The 18,123-nt window shown below is 42.8% G+C and overlaps 1 protein-coding gene across 1 annotated transcript in view; it reads left to right on the top strand.

Moving 5' to 3' along the window:
* The window catches only part of ODAD1 (outer dynein arm docking complex subunit 1), an 84,721-nt gene that overhangs the window by 7,363 nt on the left and 59,235 nt on the right, over positions 1–18,123 (top strand). The window lies entirely within an intron of this gene.

Genomic DNA, 18,123 nt, shown 5'->3' with positions numbered 1-18,123 from the left:
CGATCGCGGCCCTGACAACCCCCGAGCAGGACTCTGACCGCCCCCACTCTTCCGATCGGCCGACGGGACCGCCATTGGGCTCGGCGGCACCCGCGATCGCCAGGAAGGTGAGTGGGGGGCTTGGCAGGCAGGGGGGACCTGGCTACATATATATATATATATATATATATATATATATATATAAAATAAATAAATGACAGTCCAACAAGAAAGTCTTTTATCTGTTTCTGTTGTTGTTGCTGTAGGGGAAGGCCTCTCTGTTCTCCTGGGTCAGCATCTATAGAGGTCTTGTCCCCTTGTCTTGCTGTCAGCATACAGTCCTTCTGTGGCATCAAGACATCAGCTCTTCTTCAGGTCAACCAGTAGTCTGGTTAATTGCCTCTACACTTAACCAGATCCCTTCTGGATTTTAGAGATAGTTTTTTCAACAGGTATAAGTCCCTGTTACAGCTTTGTTTGTACCAGAGAGGGAGGCCAAGAGATCAGAAACATTGACAGGAGTATTGTGTTGGGAGGGGGTGTTGTGGGAATGGGAAGATCAAGCACCTCCCTCCCCCTCCCCCTACTTCATAGAAACAAATATGCTGCATTGTATAGTGTCACTGATTATCTCGGTTTACATTCAGTTCCTTGATGCACCTTCTTCATAGTGAAAAGTGCAATTTTAAATAGAGCTTACAACCATATACTGTAGATGTTGCATTGAACCTGTTAAGATTGCCACATAACCTATAGAAATAACCAACAGGAAAGTCATTTCCCACCATGGGAGTTTCACTCCTGCAATCAGGGGGAAGGGTAGATGTCATGAGTGGTGGCAGTGAAGTTCAGCACTTGGGGCATGTAATATTATATTTCAATTAAGTCGAAGAAGCTTTGCATTTTTATATACTTACAATTGATTATATTGCAGCATGTTTACTTTCTATGAGCCTAGCTGAATGTGACATGTGCTATTAGTAGTCTTCTAGCATAGATAATCTTAAAATGTAGTTACAGCATAAGGGGTTTAACTAGCTGTCATAAAGTGCATTATATGAGATTCTCTATCTTGCATTGTGATGTGCGATGGTGAACTCAGTAATTTAATAGTAACAAAGAAGACTGCCATGAAGTGCAATGTACTTCCCAGACAGTAGTGCAGAAGGTAGTCTTAAATGTAAGTAGTTCTCAATAACCAAGAGGCTGTAATCAATTGGTCATTAGTACTGTGATAAAATGTAATAAGGGATCAAACTGTAAATTGCATTTTGTCTACTAATAAAATGCATTGTCCTGTAGCAAAAAATGGTGCTATGCTGAATAATTAATTGACCAACAGAGTCCATTATTAAGAACACACAAATCTGAAAGGTTCAGAAGAAAACGGTATATCATGACACACACTACAATTACTGTACACAAGTGTTAGAATGTGAGCCACCAAGTAACAGCTTGTTACAAGATACTCCACACTAATTGCACTTTACACCTCTGGAATGCCCTTCCCCTTAATATCCGACTAACACCCTGTCACTCCACCTTTAAGACTTAAAACATACCTCTTTAACGAAGCATGTGGGTAGCTCTGTGGCTGATGCTATACATCTCACATGCACCGACCTTGACCCCTTGCGGACACACTTACCAGAACAGCCTCCTACTGTCTCTGTACGTTCTTCCTACTTACCACTTAGACTGTAAGCTCTTAGGAGCAGTGACTCCTTTTCCTAGTGTTACTTTTATGTCTGAAGCGCTTATTCCCATTATATGTTATAGTATTATGTCACGTTTATTACTGCTGTGAAGCGCTATGTACATGGATGGTGCTATATAAATAAAGATATTTACATATGTAGCCCTCTTTCCCCCCTGACTAAAGGGACTACCGGTACTGCCGTTACCTGTCTGGCTAGCAGAAGACCTGAGCCTCCGCCACTGTTAGCCTGGGGTGTCACTTGTCCACCTTGGTGCAGCGCCTCCACCTGTGGGGGATCCCAGCACAGTGGGATGATCCCCACACAGGAACAAATACTAACAATAATCGCATAGAGAAAAAAATGTGTGTTTGCTCCGTGGTCACAGCATCTTCAACAGCCAACGCATGGATGAATAAAAACTTTATTAGCAACTAGTGATGAACATCAGCAAGAGCCACTCTGACGCGTTTGATAAAGTCCAAGCCTGGACGAAACGCGTCAGAGTGGCTCTTGCTGATGTTCATCACTAGTTGCTAATAAAGTTTTTATTCATCCATGCGTTGGCTGTTGAAGATACTGTGACCACGGAGCAAGCACACATTTTTTTCTCTATGCGACGTCACTTCCGGTTGGGGCACGCCGACGCCAGAAGCAGCGTGGACACGAGCTGCCAGAGATCCATACCGGTGATAATCAGGAACGGCTTTTTCGTGAGTACAGACCGGCGAATTACCTCCACGCGGTACACAGGGGAGAGGTGAGGCGTCAGGTGATCGGGCCGTGATTTACTTAGGGGCGCCCCTTTGGGAGGTATCCCTCTTGTACTTCTATCCGGTATACACCATTGCCCAACACCCTGAGTGAGTACCGGAGGTTTATTATACTATTAGTAGTTATTATTACTGGTGTCTGTCTTCAATCAAGTGGAAAAGTTGTACTCCTTGCCCAGTTAGTAGCCTCGGTTATTCTAGGGACTTTCCCTACTTTTTTCACTAACAATAATCGCACTGCACGTATGTAATAACGGCTTTACTGAACACATATATAATGCAACCTGTACCTCAAAGCATATATATACAGCACACCCAACCTCAATACACCAAATGAGTGTCCCCACAGTACTAAGGGTACTTGGCACCAATAAGCGCCTTCTTACCTGCCACCCTCCTTCTCCTTCTGAACCGCGTCGTCACACGGCGTCTTGTTGCCATGGCAAAGCATCGTCACAGTAGCAAATTACGTCATGACGTCGCGTTACCATAGCAACGCGGTGCTGTGCGACGTCATGCTGCTGCTCAGAAGGATGAGTGGGGCGCCAGCAAGGAGGCGGCCCCACAGCTAAGAGCCTAGGGGGGGCGGATTTTCAAATCCGCCACTGTTAGTAAGGTGTCTATGTATTGTATATCACTAGAACTAATGTCCATTATACTTAATGCAATGCCCTTTCGGGCTGAAAACAGCACTTAGCCTAACGTTATCGAGTTTTGAAGATACTTAATAACACTTAATGAGGTGTTTACTTAAGTTGACGCCTTGTTACGTCAGTAACGGCGCCCTGTGGATCTGGGCCTTAATATTTTAATCACTTATATTTCCTTAACCGAGCATAGTTTTAAAAAAAATATAAACAGTGTTGCAAATGGTAAAAAAGGTGATTATTGAAAGTAAGTAAAATTCTGCACAGACTGCTACATTCATCCAGAATCGTTGTTTGCAATTTAGTCCCCGTACGCCATGTGATACGGGAGAAAGATAGAGGTTTTAGGGACATGGAGATATTATGCAAATGCACTCATGGGTTTCTAATCTATGCTCATTTTGCTATGTTCTTTAACAACAAACGAAAAAGTTGCAACGCACCACCCAAATGATGAAGGAGGGTGACTTGGATACAAAATAGCTTAATTGGATCTGAGGCAAAAAGACCAACATGTTTCGCGATTACGGCGCTTTCTTAAAGCTGCAGTTCAGTCTTTTTTTATATATTTTTTTACTTCAATAGTTTTATGTGTGCAATCTCTAATTACCTAAAGAACTGCATAGCTGCCGGTCAATTCGTTCTCCATGTATTGATAGGTCGAAATTTGGTGACATAATTAGTGAAGGGATCTGTTTATATTCTGCTTGTCTGTCAGTGGAAGCTCATGAATATTCATGAGCACTCCTGCACTGACATGTGCTAGAGGGAGGGCAGGGCTGACAAAGGGGTGGGCCAGGGCTTGTGACAGGACATGAAGGGGCAGTGCCTTAGCAAATGGCTGTTAAAATAGAATACAAGAAAATTGGTCTTTCAAAGTTGTTGTTTTTCAAACAGAAAATGCTAAAAGTATTTTTTCTTACTACAGAACTGATTTATTAAAAAACACACACATGCAGGATATTGACTGAACTGCAGCTTTAAGGTCCCTTGGACCTTTTCGTTTGTTATTCATCTACTTTCCCAGACAGCACACAGGAGGACAACGATCAGGCCCAGACACAAAGCATCACAAGGTACAGTATATCTCTGATTTTGTACAGCAATTGTCACTTACCTTATTGGAGTAAGATATATGGATATCTAGGGGAAATATATACTGTATAAGAACATTATACGTAATTTATTTTTCCTGGTTTTACACACACTGTTTTAATGTGACCGGGTAGGCGTTATCTTATCACCTATTTTTTGGATACCCCCGAACCCATACTCCGCATGAATATTTATGGGCCTGATCCTATCCTAAACTTCATAAAGAATGTGTAAAAGTAAGGAGACCTCAACAGTCTCTTGTTGCTAAAAATATTTTTGAGGCCCAGATTTCACTGAACTTTTTTATTTTATTTTATCCCATGCTATCATTGGTGACATTCTGCATTACCTGTCCCTGTAACACTTCCACTCCCTATATAATGTATGTTCTAGTCTCATTGGAATATGTGCAGTATTAAGATAATCTGAATAGGGTCCTCTTGTATTAGTATCTGATACTTTATTTTAATTGTGTTTACATGTCATGTGCATGTTACTGCCTTTTGTCACCCATTGTATTGTACTGCAGAATATGTTCTCACTCTCTCAACACAAAATAATACATGTAATAAAAATGTAACACTCATCAGTGCGTCCTCGCTTCTTGGTTGATTTTGCTCCTATTTGTTGCAATAAGCCAACCTGTTAAACTCCCATAAAAATCAGTGACACAATTCTTAACCACTTGATTCATCCGTGGAAAAGTTGAATATCTAGGTATGCCCCTCTGAGTGTACTGCTACATTTGGGGTACTATAAATTGGCTACCATCTGCATAATTTGCAGAACATTTAGTTAAAAAAAACATGTACTGTATGCATCAGCATTGACGGTGCAACCCAGCAACCTGACCACTTGTCTCTCTTTTGTACTATAACACAATAAGGTTTTGGAGGTTAAACAAAGTGAACAAAACCTACAAATGTACACATTTAACCTCATACTGTAAGTGCATTTGCATGGTCTCCAAAAACGGATTAATTTACCCCATATTCTAGCTAAACTTGTAACATGAATTTTGGATAACGACTCTGAGCATATTGACCTCATGCAGCAATGAAATTAAGAAACTGATATGGAACTAATTCTCGCTCTCTCTCCTAAAAATACTTCATTTTGTCTGTTAACCCAGTGGTGATTGCTGTACTGTGTCATAGGATCTACAAAGGACATGAGCAGAGGTTTCTGGGAGAGAGTTCCGGCATGGCAGCCATAGAGAAGCTCCAGAAAGTAGAGGTGGGGAAGATGTTTCCCAAAGTATAGCATAGATCAAGCCCATCTTTTGTGTTTCAGATAGGTTCATTGCCCCTTCTGACAGGAACCGATAGTATGGCCAAAATAGAGAAAAGCATGTCCCAGTAACGAGAATTCAGACATGCCTCAGTGGGTCAAGCAAAAGTGCTTCCAGGATGTCTGGGATCAGCCCTTACCTGCAGATCCCAACTCACAGTATTCAGAACCCCTTGAGGAAGTGCCAGTTCCAAACAAAGATTGTTAAGGCAACAGTAACATTGCACAGAACAGGCCAGGATCTCAGAATGGGCCCACAGTAAAAGGGACATTAAGGATATTGCTAAGAAGGGGGCCCAGTCCACCAGGTGATTACTAGTAAAGTAACAAGTAAATGCACCTCCCATGTGTGTTAAGAGTGGGCACCGAGGGAAGACTTATATAAAGAGTGATGTCAGTATGGATGAAAAGAAGTGCAACTGTGTCAATCTACATGTTCTGTGACTGCAGTGATCCCAAGCCTGGGACCATTCATAAAGATTGAAGTTGTACTAGAAAATCTTCTGGCGTCCATCTTTTCTTTCGCTCAGCCAATCACAGACAACCCCGGAGTAAAGGTAAATCAATGCCGATGTCTAATACACCACTACACCGATATAATCTCCCTAGGGAGCCGGGCTGGGAGGGTTACATATAGTATACACTACAGCATGGTACCTGTCTGGATTCTTATCTGTATGTATGTATATCTTTATTTACATAGTGCCATTAATTTACATAGCGCTTCACAGCAGTTTTACATGTGACATAATCATATAAATAACAAATAATACAAGTAACTCATAATGGGAAGGAAAAGGAAATGCAGTCCCCGGCGCAATGTAATAAAGATATTTTAGACATACCAATGTTCACTGTCATATAGATATCCAAATGGAAAAAAGTCCCAACAGTTTAATCCAATGGTGTAGTCCTGGAATGCCTTCTTCAATGGCTGTCCTCCGATTATATAAAACAAAGGGAACAGACCATCGCGCAGCAGACACAATAAGTGGGCACTTTCACTACAAAGACAGAAATGCCTACTTACAAGATATTCTCTTGATGCACGTGGTGGATACAAGCTGTGCTTTAACTAACGACTCCTTCCCTGGATCCACGAACTTCAGCCGCCTGCAACCAACTTCGTCAGGTAAGTTCACACACCATACACCAAACGATTTTGCCCAAAGATAATACAAAGAGAAAAGAATGGTGCGGTACTGCGAGAACACTTTAATAAAACTATAACACACAAGACGAATCACACTTACAGTTGTGTCACGTCTTTTCTGTTGTTACAAAGTTGCCGTCCGCAGCATGAAGCAGGAGCTCGGGATACAGCAGGGTTAGTTCGGCGTCCTCCTCTCTCACTCTTTCCTCGCGGCCGCGGGTTACCCCTGCTTCATAGCAGTAACACGAGTGACATAATCATATAAATCACAAATAATACAAGTAACACATAATGGGAAGAAGTGCTTCAGACAAAAAAGTAACATTTAGGAAAGCGTCCCTGAACCGAAGAGCTCACAATCTAATTGGTAAGCACTGAGAGGAGGGAGCACGGGGCTCCACGAAGGCACAGGGCCCAAGGCAAGAGCCTTTTAGGTCGGCCCTGTCTCCAACTGTCCATGAAATCTCTGCAAATATAACGTATATCCTCTATTCATATAACATAACCAGTGTTCGACAAACCTATACATTTGCTCGCCCCGGGCGAGTGGATTTAACCCCCGGGCGATTAAATATTGGCCCAAGCAGCACACGTTTGGTACTAGGTGGCGAGTAGATTTTTTTGTGTGGCAAGTAGATTTTTTGGTGATTTGTCAACCACTGAACATAACCATGTATTTTCAACATAACTCTGTGCCCAGGGCAGACTTGACAACGAGAGGTAACTCTTATCATATTATTTCCAAGTAAAAGGTTTTATAAATAACTAACATAACTAAAATATGTGTATATTCAGATCCTGCTCAAGTCATATGCAGGATCTTATTTAAATAATATAAAAATATAACTCCACTAAAGAGATGTCATATAATTGACTTCAGTTTTTCCGTTGAATTGTGTATTTTAAAGCCGAAAGTGGTTATGCAGGGTAAACATATTACCAAGACCTCTACTGCTCAACGTTGAGCAAATATGAGAAAACCATAAGTGTATTCGCATGTGTTCCACAGGTCCCCGATATCTGCTCCATTCACTCCACTGCCACGTGTCCCACTGTGATTAAACAGCAAGGGTTCTATGTAATGAAATGTATCAAATGAAAAATCTACCTACTATAACCTTATTGGGTCTAGTAGCAACCACTTCACAATGCAGCTTGAGGACCACATTGACTAAGCAAGGGGTGGCCAACCTTTTTTTTTTTCAGACTTGCCAATAAATGGACACAAATCTTTTGGGCAGCCTGCTGTCCTACTGCCCCCTACATCGGTTCAAATGAATAGCTAAACCTAAACTAAACAGCGCCAAAAGTAAACAAGGATAATAAAAACATGAGCTACTAAGCCAGAAAAGGTACACCCAGTTGTGTGCACTCTGGGTTGACCTTTTCTGTCTTAGTATCTATTATTATTTAGCCCAGAGGAGCACCTCCCACCTCTTCTACTTTCTTATTAGCTGAGTGGGGGTTACCCCTCCCCCTGTTTACCCATAATAAAAACATTAAAATATTACATATGTAACATAGCCTTCCGGCAGTTACTTCTTTTTCTGGGCCTTTCCTCTGTCAGTCCTGTTAGTGCAGGCAGTGGAAAGGTTAATTCCTTTCATAGGCCTGTGTGTGTATTCCAGCCTTGAATAATGTATCTGTATTCAAGGGCAGGCCTATCAACTCTGAGGATGTCAATCTGAGGGGTGGATATTGGTTGGAACCCCCCCTGATGTGTGTGGGCCAATCTGTATCCGGCTCTGGCTTGCTATGAGTCAGAGTTAGAGACACTCCCCAAAGATATTCAAATTGGGACATCCTCCTAAATTATGAGTTAGTTAGTTAGTTGAGAGTTAGGAGTGAAGAGAAGAAGTTAGTGATTCCAGAAACTCTCTCCCTCCCACCCATGCCTGGGTTGGGAGGGAAGGGACATTATGCTACCTAGTAAGGGATCTGAACTAGAGCGAGAGAGAGGTTCAAGAAGAATGCATATGCTGCTAAAGAGTATGTAAAGCCTGCCAATCTCTATACTGGAGCTGACTGCAAATAAATACAGAAAAGACATGCTGTGTGTGAGTTCCTGTCTCTGTGATGAAGGAGTGTCAGTGGGGGTCCATCCCTTGAATATCCACAGGGGATCCTCACTGGCTGGAGGCACTGCACCAGAGGAAGACCAAGGTAATCTGTCCCTCCTGTTCCCTGTCCTGGCTCTCCCCACACCACCGCGGAGCACTCAGCCCTCCTGTTACCAGCAGGTTACAGCACAACCACCTGAGAGTAGCCAGAAAGGAGCGTACCCCCCAATCTCACTTGGGGGGTATGGTAAAAGGGTGACACATACATTTTTTATTGAGAAGAGAATTACTATAAAAATTTGAAATCCTCATTTAAAAACAAAAAACAAGAAGAATCTGAATGTGAAAACGTGTCAATGTGATTTCTGAACTTGCATTTCAGGTAACAGTTTCTCAATATTAGGATTGGTGGTCGGGGTTGATAACACAAGCAGATGGCGCCCACATGAGTGCTTGTCAATACAGATCTGTGCTTATCGTATAACAAAGCTAATTGATGAAAACGTCTGCTCACAAAACATATACAGTATGGGGATTTTTTTTTAAATATTTCATTATTTAAATTGATTTGATTTATTTCATGTTTTTAATTGTTAAAGAAGTTATTAAAATTGTGTTCATTTTCAAAATGGATGTTAAAGCAATATCCTACATGTGTGTTTTTTTTTAAATAAATCAGTTCTGTACTATAAGAAAATACTTGTAGCATTAAAAAAAACGTTTTAAAGACATTTTTAATGTTTCTAATGTAGGAAGCATTTCTAAAGTGACAGCCCCCTTCCTCTTCTGATAGGGCTTCTGATAGGCTCTGGCTCTTGAGCCCCGCCCTCTCTCTAGCAGTGCACCAATTGTATCTAGTAACTGCCCAGTCAATCATATTCCAGGACTACATTGCCCAGAATGATGTGCAAGAACTGAATTAAATAACCCGGTGGCAAGCGATTGATTACAGGAGAACTGATCGATCTGCAGCTTAACTAATCCCTTGTCAGTGTGCAGATTGTATTGATGCACACATTGAATGGGAATTTTTTTTTTAAACGGCAGCTTGAATTGCAGCTTTAATATTCATAAGCTTCCCGTCATGTTTATTCATTGCAGAAAGCAATATTCTGTATTTTTTATTTATTTATTTATTTATAAAAATATTTTACCAGGAAGTAATACATTGAGAGTTACCTCTCGTTTTCAAGTATGTCCTGGGCACAGAGTAAAACAAAATAATACATGGTTACAAATACAGTTACATAAATGAACAAGGTATACATTATATACAAGACATTGCATGCACAGTTAAAGAAAATATATATTATCAGCGTATGAACAGTTACAGACCAGATTAAAGTGTGAGACAGCCTTAGATTTGAAAGAATTTAAGCTGGTGGTGGATATGAGAGTCTCTGGTAGGTTGTTCCAGTTTTGGGGTGCACGGAAGTAGAAGGAGGAACGTCCGGATACTTTGTTGAGTCTTGGGACCATGAATAGTCTTTTGGAGTCTGATCTCAGGTGATAGGTACTGCATGTGGTAGGGGTGAGGAGCTTGTTCAGGTAGCTGGGTAGCTTGCCCAGAAAGTATTTGAGGGTGAGACAGGAAAGGTGAACTTTGCGCCTAGACTCTAGTGATGACCAATCTAGTTCTTTGAGCATTTCGCAGTGATGTGTGTTGTAGTTGCATTGGAGAACAAAACGACAAATTGAATTGTAGAGGGTGTCAAGTTTGCTAAGGTGGGTTTGAGGAGCCGAGCCATATACTATGTCTCCATAGTCAATAATTGGCATTAGCATCTGCTGTGCAATACGCTTTCTGACCAGGAGACTTAGGGAGGATTTGTTCCTGTAAAGTACCCCTAGTTTGGCATAGGTCTTGGTTGTCAGGGTATCAATGTGCATCCCGAATGTTAAGTGGGAGTCAAACCATAAGCCCAGGTATTTAAAACTAGTGACAGGTGTTAGGGTGGTTTTAGCGTTGGTTCTAATCAGGAGCTCAGTCACTGGAAGCTTTACAAATTTAGTCTTGGTCCCAAATACCATTGTTACCGTCTTGTCAGTGTTTAAAAACAGTTTGTTTTGGGAAATCCAGTTTTCGAGTCTCAAAAAGTCAGACTGAAGTATGTGTTGAAGGTCAGAGAGGCTATGGCTGTGTGCATACAGGATTGTGTCATCTGCATACATGTGTATTGAGGCTTCCTTACAAGCTGTGGGAAGATCATTAATGAACACTGAGAAGAGTAGGGGCCCCAGAACAGAGCCTTGCGGGACACCACAGGTGATATCCAGGGGGTTGGAGTTAGAGCCTGAGATGGACACATGTTGGGATCTTCCTGATAGGTAGGACTGAAACCAGTTTAAAGCATGTTTCCCTATTCCAGAGCTCTGGAGTTTGTTAAGCAGGCTAACATGATCAACTGTGTCAAAAGCCTTTGCAAAATCTAGGAATACTGCACCAGTGAGTTGTCCCCGTTCCATTCCGCACTGGATTTCATTGCAAACTTTTAGCAGGGTAGTTACGGTGGAGTGTTTGGGACGAAACCCAGACTGGAATTGGCTAGGGAAATTTGTCTTGGTGTAGAAGTCGCTTAATTGGGAGTGGACACATTTTTCCATAACTTTGGATAGAATTGGGAGAAGTGAGATTGGCCTGTAGTTTGAGACAGTGTTTTTGTCCCCACTTTTGAAGATTGGGACAACTCTGGCTGTTTTCCAGGTCTTAGGGATATGGCCTGCAGACAGGATAGAGTTGACTATGGACGCAATTGGTTTGGCAATGGCTGGGGCACCAAGTCGTAGGAACCTAGATTGTAGTAAGTCGGGTCCACATTGGCTGCTTAGTTTTAGTTTGAGGAGCGCTTGTGTAATCTCCTCTTCAGATACTGGGCTAAATTGAAAATTGTGGGCAGTGTTGGGAGGGGGTGGGACTATAGGGGTACTCCCAGGATGAGATTCAGGTTTGTGGTTTGTGCTGCGTTTCGCTAATAAGTTAGTGGCACACCCCACAAAGTAATCATTGAATGCATTTGCAATGTCAGTGGGGTTTGTCAGAGTAATATCCCCCTTAGTGATATTACTTGGTTGTTGATGGTTAGGAGCCTGGAATATATTGTTGATAACCTTCCAGAAGTTAGCTGGGTTTGATGTATTTTGGTGGAGATTGTCAGAGTAATATTGTGCTTTTGCATACCTTGTTTGCCTTGTGCACACGTTCCGCAGGCATCTGTAGTGATTGAGATCCTTGGTAGTGCCAGTTACTTTGTAGCTTTTCCACAAGGCATCCCTGAACTGGTAGAGTGCTATAAGGTCAGGTGTAACCCATGGAAGGTGGGCCCCCCGTACCCTTATTTTGCGTAGTGGAGCATGGGTATCGTAGAGTTTTAAGAACTCGGATTGGAAATAGTCGAGCGCAGAGTCAGGGTCGGGAATTAAATCGATTCTGTGCCATGGGCAGTTGGTAAGGTCATCCAGAAACTGTTGTGGGTTAAAGTTTTTAAATGTTCTAGTGAGGAGAACTTTAGGGCTTGAATGGGGCGGTTTAATTTTCCTTACACAGTACACTATTGCATGGTCACTGAAAATATCAGGAAGGATGTCAGAGGATTGGATTCTGCTGGGGTTTGAGGAGAGAATCCAGTCTAGCAAGGAATGGTTATGCGACTTCAGGTTTATTCGTGTGGGTTGGGAAATGAGTTGCGATAGGTTAAGTGACTTGAGTTGTATCTGGATTTTGTGGTTTTTATGGTCAAGCCAATTGAAGTTGAAATCCCCTAGAACTAGCAGCTCACTCTTCTCATTCAGAGAGGAAATGGAGGCAAGAAATTGGGTGATATCAGTCAAGGATTGTAGAGGGGCTTTAGGGGGGCGGTAGATGCCAGCAAGCAAGATGGGCTTAGAAAAGGGGAGGCAGATTTTGCCAACTAGAGTTTCAAAAGAGGGTGGACTTGGTGGGCAATGCAACAGTGTGAATTGTAAGGTGTCTGCAATATAGAATAACACCCCTCCTCCTCTCTTTGACCTATCTCTCCTAAAAATTGAGTATCCCTGAATGGCGATATTTGCATCAGGGGTTTTAGAGGATAGCCATGTTTCCGTAAGAACGATGGCTTTGGGTTTATGCATAAGGCACCATGCCCTTAGTTCATCCAGTTTGGGCAGCAGGCTCCGGATGTTTATATGGGCGACAGATAGCCCTTTTTGGAATTTAAAGGTGGAATTCTCAGGGGCATGGGACAGAGCTGAAATGGGAGGACCTGGGTTAGTTTCAATATCACCTGCTAGAGAGAGTAATAGTATGAGTAGAAATTTGGGTAGTTGTTTGCAAGTTGTAAATTTGTGGTGTTTTCCATTAGAGTGAGCAGTGGTTGGTGTGCTGGTTTTTAGAGTTCCCCACCAACATTCAGTAGATAGTGCAAGGCTTTTGAGTAGTCCAGGGTGTATGGTGATGTTGGGTGTGGGCAAGGATGGAGGAGTTTGTAGTGGATAGAGGGAGTAACATCTCCATGAGGCCAGGAGAAAGAAAAAAGTTAGAAGACATAGCAGGTTCATGATGCCAGAGGTAGGCAGTGCTGCAAGGAGCTGTTGTGAGCAGAGTGAGTGTGTGCAGACTAAACAGCAGGGGTGGGCCTGTACCTTTTCAAGTGTTTTGCTGCATTGCAATGCTAGGGTCAATTCAGGGTTTCAGTGTTTTGTGCAGTCAGTTTTGGGAGAGGCTGCAGTGAAAGAAGTTGTAAAGGGGTGGGGGGTTAAGCTATGCAGGCTAACAAGCATGGGATCATAGTGTGATCTGAATAGCTTACCGTTTGTTGTCTTGAGTAAAAGAGTGTGCAGTAGATGCAGTCCCCAGTCACCTCTAGTCAAACTGTAGTCTAACTGTTTTTATCACTTAAAAAGCTCACTTTAATTGCCTCACTGCCTAATGCAGTGTGTTATCGCGTCATAACCTAGAGTTTTGTCTACATTTTAATTATTATATGACGTGTCAAGTAGGAGAATGATGTAGGTTTTACAGACCTGGTGACAACATTCAACCCCTCTCCTTTTCTTATTTTTGATCTTCTACAGCTAGGGTTGCCAGGTGTCCGGTATTGAACCGGACTGTCCTGTATTTGGATAATTGGTCCAGTAAAAAATGAGAGGTACTGTAATACTGGACATGCATGTGTCCGGTATTACCTCCCTGGACAAAGTGACCTGATGCACCTTTCACCATTGAGTCCAGTATTTTTGGAGAAGCCACCTGGCAACCCTATCAACAGCATGCTAATCATAGTGACATTATTCAAGAGAAACCGTCCCTAAATAGATCCTGACACTTCCTTTCCGTATATAAATGATGTGTTTCTAGTCACGCTAAGTACTTTCTGCACTGAGGCTGCAAATGAAACAAAAAAAACAGTAACTGTGCAGCACACGATTAGTAATAAACAGCACTCTGCGGGTTTCCAAGGCAACTTGGTAGCATGTCTCTGCTGTTATAGTATTCATAATCTCTTCTTATATAATTATCACATCTTGTTCCTGCTGCAGTGACAGTTTTATGACACCGACATTATTCCATTTAATACATCAATCCCGTCTAAAATGGAATAGTTTGACAATATTGTAAATGGGAGTATCTCAGTGTATGAAGTCATCGATTGCATCACATACTGGAAACCATCCCATTTCAGAACTAAACATAGCTGGACGCAATCATCACCATTTGGGCTTTTTTTTGTTTTGTTGGGGCACTATATAGAAAGAGATTCTTAATGGGAACCAGCACCGGGCTATTGTGATCTTACAACAAGTCACCTTAGACCGGGGACCCGCTGCGGTCGGCGGTGCGCGCGGGCCCCCAGCCAAGTCTGGTGGGCCCCGCTGCCTCCTCCCTCCGTGGCTCACTACGTGCTGTGACGCGTCAGCCGGCCGGAGCTACAAGGCTCTGGTGATCCGGAGCGGTGGCGCGTCACAGGGAGCCAGTGAGGAGGGGAGGAGGGGTCTGGAGCTACGGGAGACGGCTTGGGAGGCAATTCCTGGCAAGAGCAACAAAACAAGATGAGTCTATCATCCACATCACTGCTTTAATTTCTTTACATTTGCCTGCCTGGAGAGCGTACTGTGTGTGTGGGGCTGCTGCAGTGCTGCGAGTTCTGTAAGCTGCTTTGTTGTACTTGTTTTTTGACCCCGCCCCCCCCCCCCCCCCCCCGTCATGGCCGCGCCCACCCGACCCGTTTTGGCCATGCCGGAAAAAGTTAACTGCAGACCACAGATCGGTGCAGTGACTTGCACGTGCCGCCGGCAAGCAAGGCTGCCGTGCGGGCGCGTGCAGCGGGGCCTTAGCCTTAGTTTATTGGGAAAGGTTTATTTAATTCTGTTTTTTCTTTTACGGTGTATTCCTGGATTGATAGTCCTTTTTGTTCTATTGCGAAAAGAGGAGCATAAAAACTAGCCTGTGCAGTTGGTAACCCTAAGGCCGCCGGCGACTTCACACTGCGGTCGCTGGAAAAATCAAATCAAAGTGACCTCCAGCGATCGCGACCAAGCCGGCGCGCAGTTACGTTGCTCCTACTATAAGCGCACGCGACAGCTTCAATACATTCGTTTTGACGTGGCGTCGCTATCGCCTTTGCCGCCACTATAAGCGCGGCCTAATCAGGATACCAGTCTTCTAGGGCCACCAACAGGTCAGGTATTAAGGATACCCCTGCTTCAGCACAGGTGGCGCAGTCATTCTGTTTTTCCAAATATTCAGATACACAATAAGTAATCATTCATATCTGAGAAATCAGGGGATACACCAGCATCTTACTGATATAAAACAATCCTGAAAGAAAATGTGTACTGAATACTGCTGCTTAAGGGAGGAGAATGCATGAAGTAATTATTTTACATGGCATTAAAGAGTTACCTGGTATTCGTTAAGCACTGTATCTCATCAATGGGATAGATATTCATGAGCAGGAAACCGACGTCGAGCGTTTCAGTACTAAGATCTCCCGAGAGCAAGTAACCCTGTCTTATGAGAGAAGAGGTTACTTTCACACCATCTGGAAATATTATATAAGTTGCAGGGGCTGTTATGGCGAGGAGAAGCTATTAGTAAAATTCGATTTAAAGGACTATATAACCATAAAACAATTATTCCTAATGCATTGTGTGTCAAATGGCAAGTTGGATCATTTAAGGTTAATTCTATTAATTGGAATTAAGTACAGAAATGCATATTAGAGGAAGAGGTGTGGTGTAGATCTTTGATTCACAAATGTTTGGGACAGGGGTGGATTGGAGACAGATATCGGCTCAGGCAATATCTCTCTTACCGGCCCTCCTCCCATGATGTGGCGTCATAATGTTGCGGCGTCATGGGATGCATCGCCATGTGACATCACATTGTCATGGCAACGCGACACTTCAGGAGATACCGCTCTGGAAAGAGACACTTACAGAGGCCCCGCCCTCTTCCCTGGCAATCAGTTTTACTGTTGTGGGCAAGAGGGCGGGTCTCTGTAACCGCCATCAAGCCCCCTTTAGTTTAATAGCCACGGTGGCACTGGTCCATGGACCCACCGGGCATTTGTACTGTTTCTAGGTGGTCCGTTCCACACCTGGTGTGGGAGAGTTTTCAGCTATTTACACTCACCGTGAAGTCAATTTGCTAATGTCTCCCACGAGTGCAAAAATAGCATCTTCTTTATCAAGGGATAAGAATCCCATAGTTTTTAATTTGATATCTGTGCTTTGTGTTGTTGTTGTTGCACTGCTCTTGTCCCAGCTTTGCAGACAGAAGACAATAGTAAATAACCCACCCTATTGATCTTGGGGAAATCAATGCTCCTTCTTCTGCACTCGCTTACACGTCTGTAATTACGTATGTTCCTGTATCCACTCTCTCCTTTGGAGGACAGGCGAGACGTCATGGTGAAGACCTCGCAAAGATCTTCATTAGACGCACCGTAATTCATGCGTGTGTAATTAGAAAATGAACACAATTCTCAATTTTCCGAAACATTGCTTTTAATCTTCACCTAATGAGTCAATATTTGGTTTTAGCTTTGATGCTCTATTGCTTTTTTGTAACTTTATCTCCAAAATGAAAACAGACCACAAACAAGACAACACTGATGGGTAATATTCACATTTCTTTTAAGTTAGAGGGAGGGGGGGGGGGGGGGAAACTAAGCCCAGAAAATAATGACCAAATATTATTTGGTATCAGTCAGCACAGTGAGTCCTACATTTACTTGCTGTAATTCATTACTTATAATTGTTTAAAAAAAAATTAAAAAAGGGGAAATGCTAATAATGTTTTGGCGGGGGGTGTGAGAATCAGTCGCTTCTCCACACGTTCGAGCAAACTCTCCAAAAGTTTTCAAAAAATGAGATTCAGAATAAATTTGTAACAATGAGCTATTTTGCTATTTAAAAATGGTGAAATAGCAGTCCCGCGATTGAATTTCGAAAGCTAAAGTCATCAAAATTAATTGCACATGCAATGGCCAAGGACTTTTAGCAGTAACAGTAAGCAAACCTGTTGCGGGTTTTTGGATTGAAGCAAACTTTTTCACAGAGCTAAAAAGGGTGAAATGTGCAAACCTTTCAGATCTCTAATATAAAACCCTTTGCACAGGGGTGGCCAACTCCAGTCCTCAAAGGCCACCAATAGGTCAGGGTTTAAGGATATCTCTGCTTCAGCGCAGGTGGCTCAATCAGTGTTTAACTGAGGCAATGATTAAGCCACCTGTGCTGAAGCAGGGATATCCTTAAAACCTGACCTATTCTGGTGGCCCTTGAGGACTGAAGTTGGCCACTGCTGCTTTAGCATCTCAGTAAAATAATGCTTTAAAACAGAAAAAAACAGATCTTATCCATCATTTTTTTTCTTCACCTGTGTTTAAGGTACTAAAATGAGATTGCTAGCACGTTTTGGACAAAGATGTATTGTTCCTGTATTAGAAGTGTAACCCAGTTCCATTGTCAGCCTTATCTGGCTTCTTCTGTGCAGTAGGCTTTGCCATGTAATGTGCCCCAGGCCTCTCCTGTGCTGAGGGGGTTAGAAATGCGTCTGTTCCTGCAGTTACTGTGGTTTCTTTGTGCATTCTGGCCACTGGAAGAACAGCAACTAAGAACAGCAACTAAGTGCGTCTTATGTATTTAACACTTGTATTGCCGCGCAGCACAAGGTTTTTCAGTGTTTTTGCCTTAAATGGTATTTATTTTTTCATTTAAAAATGCAATGCTTGTTTTTGCATCAGTTTGCAGCTGGTACACATACACACCCCTTCTGCCTTTTCTTGATATACAAGTAAACATGCACGTTTATTAATGAATACAATATCAGTTGCACTCTGAAGCTGTACCCCATTGCACTAGAGAGGTTGAGTCCGCCACTGCAAGGGAACCTTGCAACATTTACCAGAACAATGCTAACCGCAGGCAGCCTCCTCACTTCCCCTTGTT

Source organism: Ascaphus truei, chromosome 6, assembly GCF_040206685.1.
Source record: "Ascaphus truei isolate aAscTru1 chromosome 6, aAscTru1.hap1, whole genome shotgun sequence".
In the NCBI taxonomy this organism is placed as follows: domain Eukaryota; kingdom Metazoa; phylum Chordata; class Amphibia; order Anura; family Ascaphidae; genus Ascaphus; species Ascaphus truei.
This window is presented reverse-complemented; position numbering and strand designations above follow the sequence as displayed.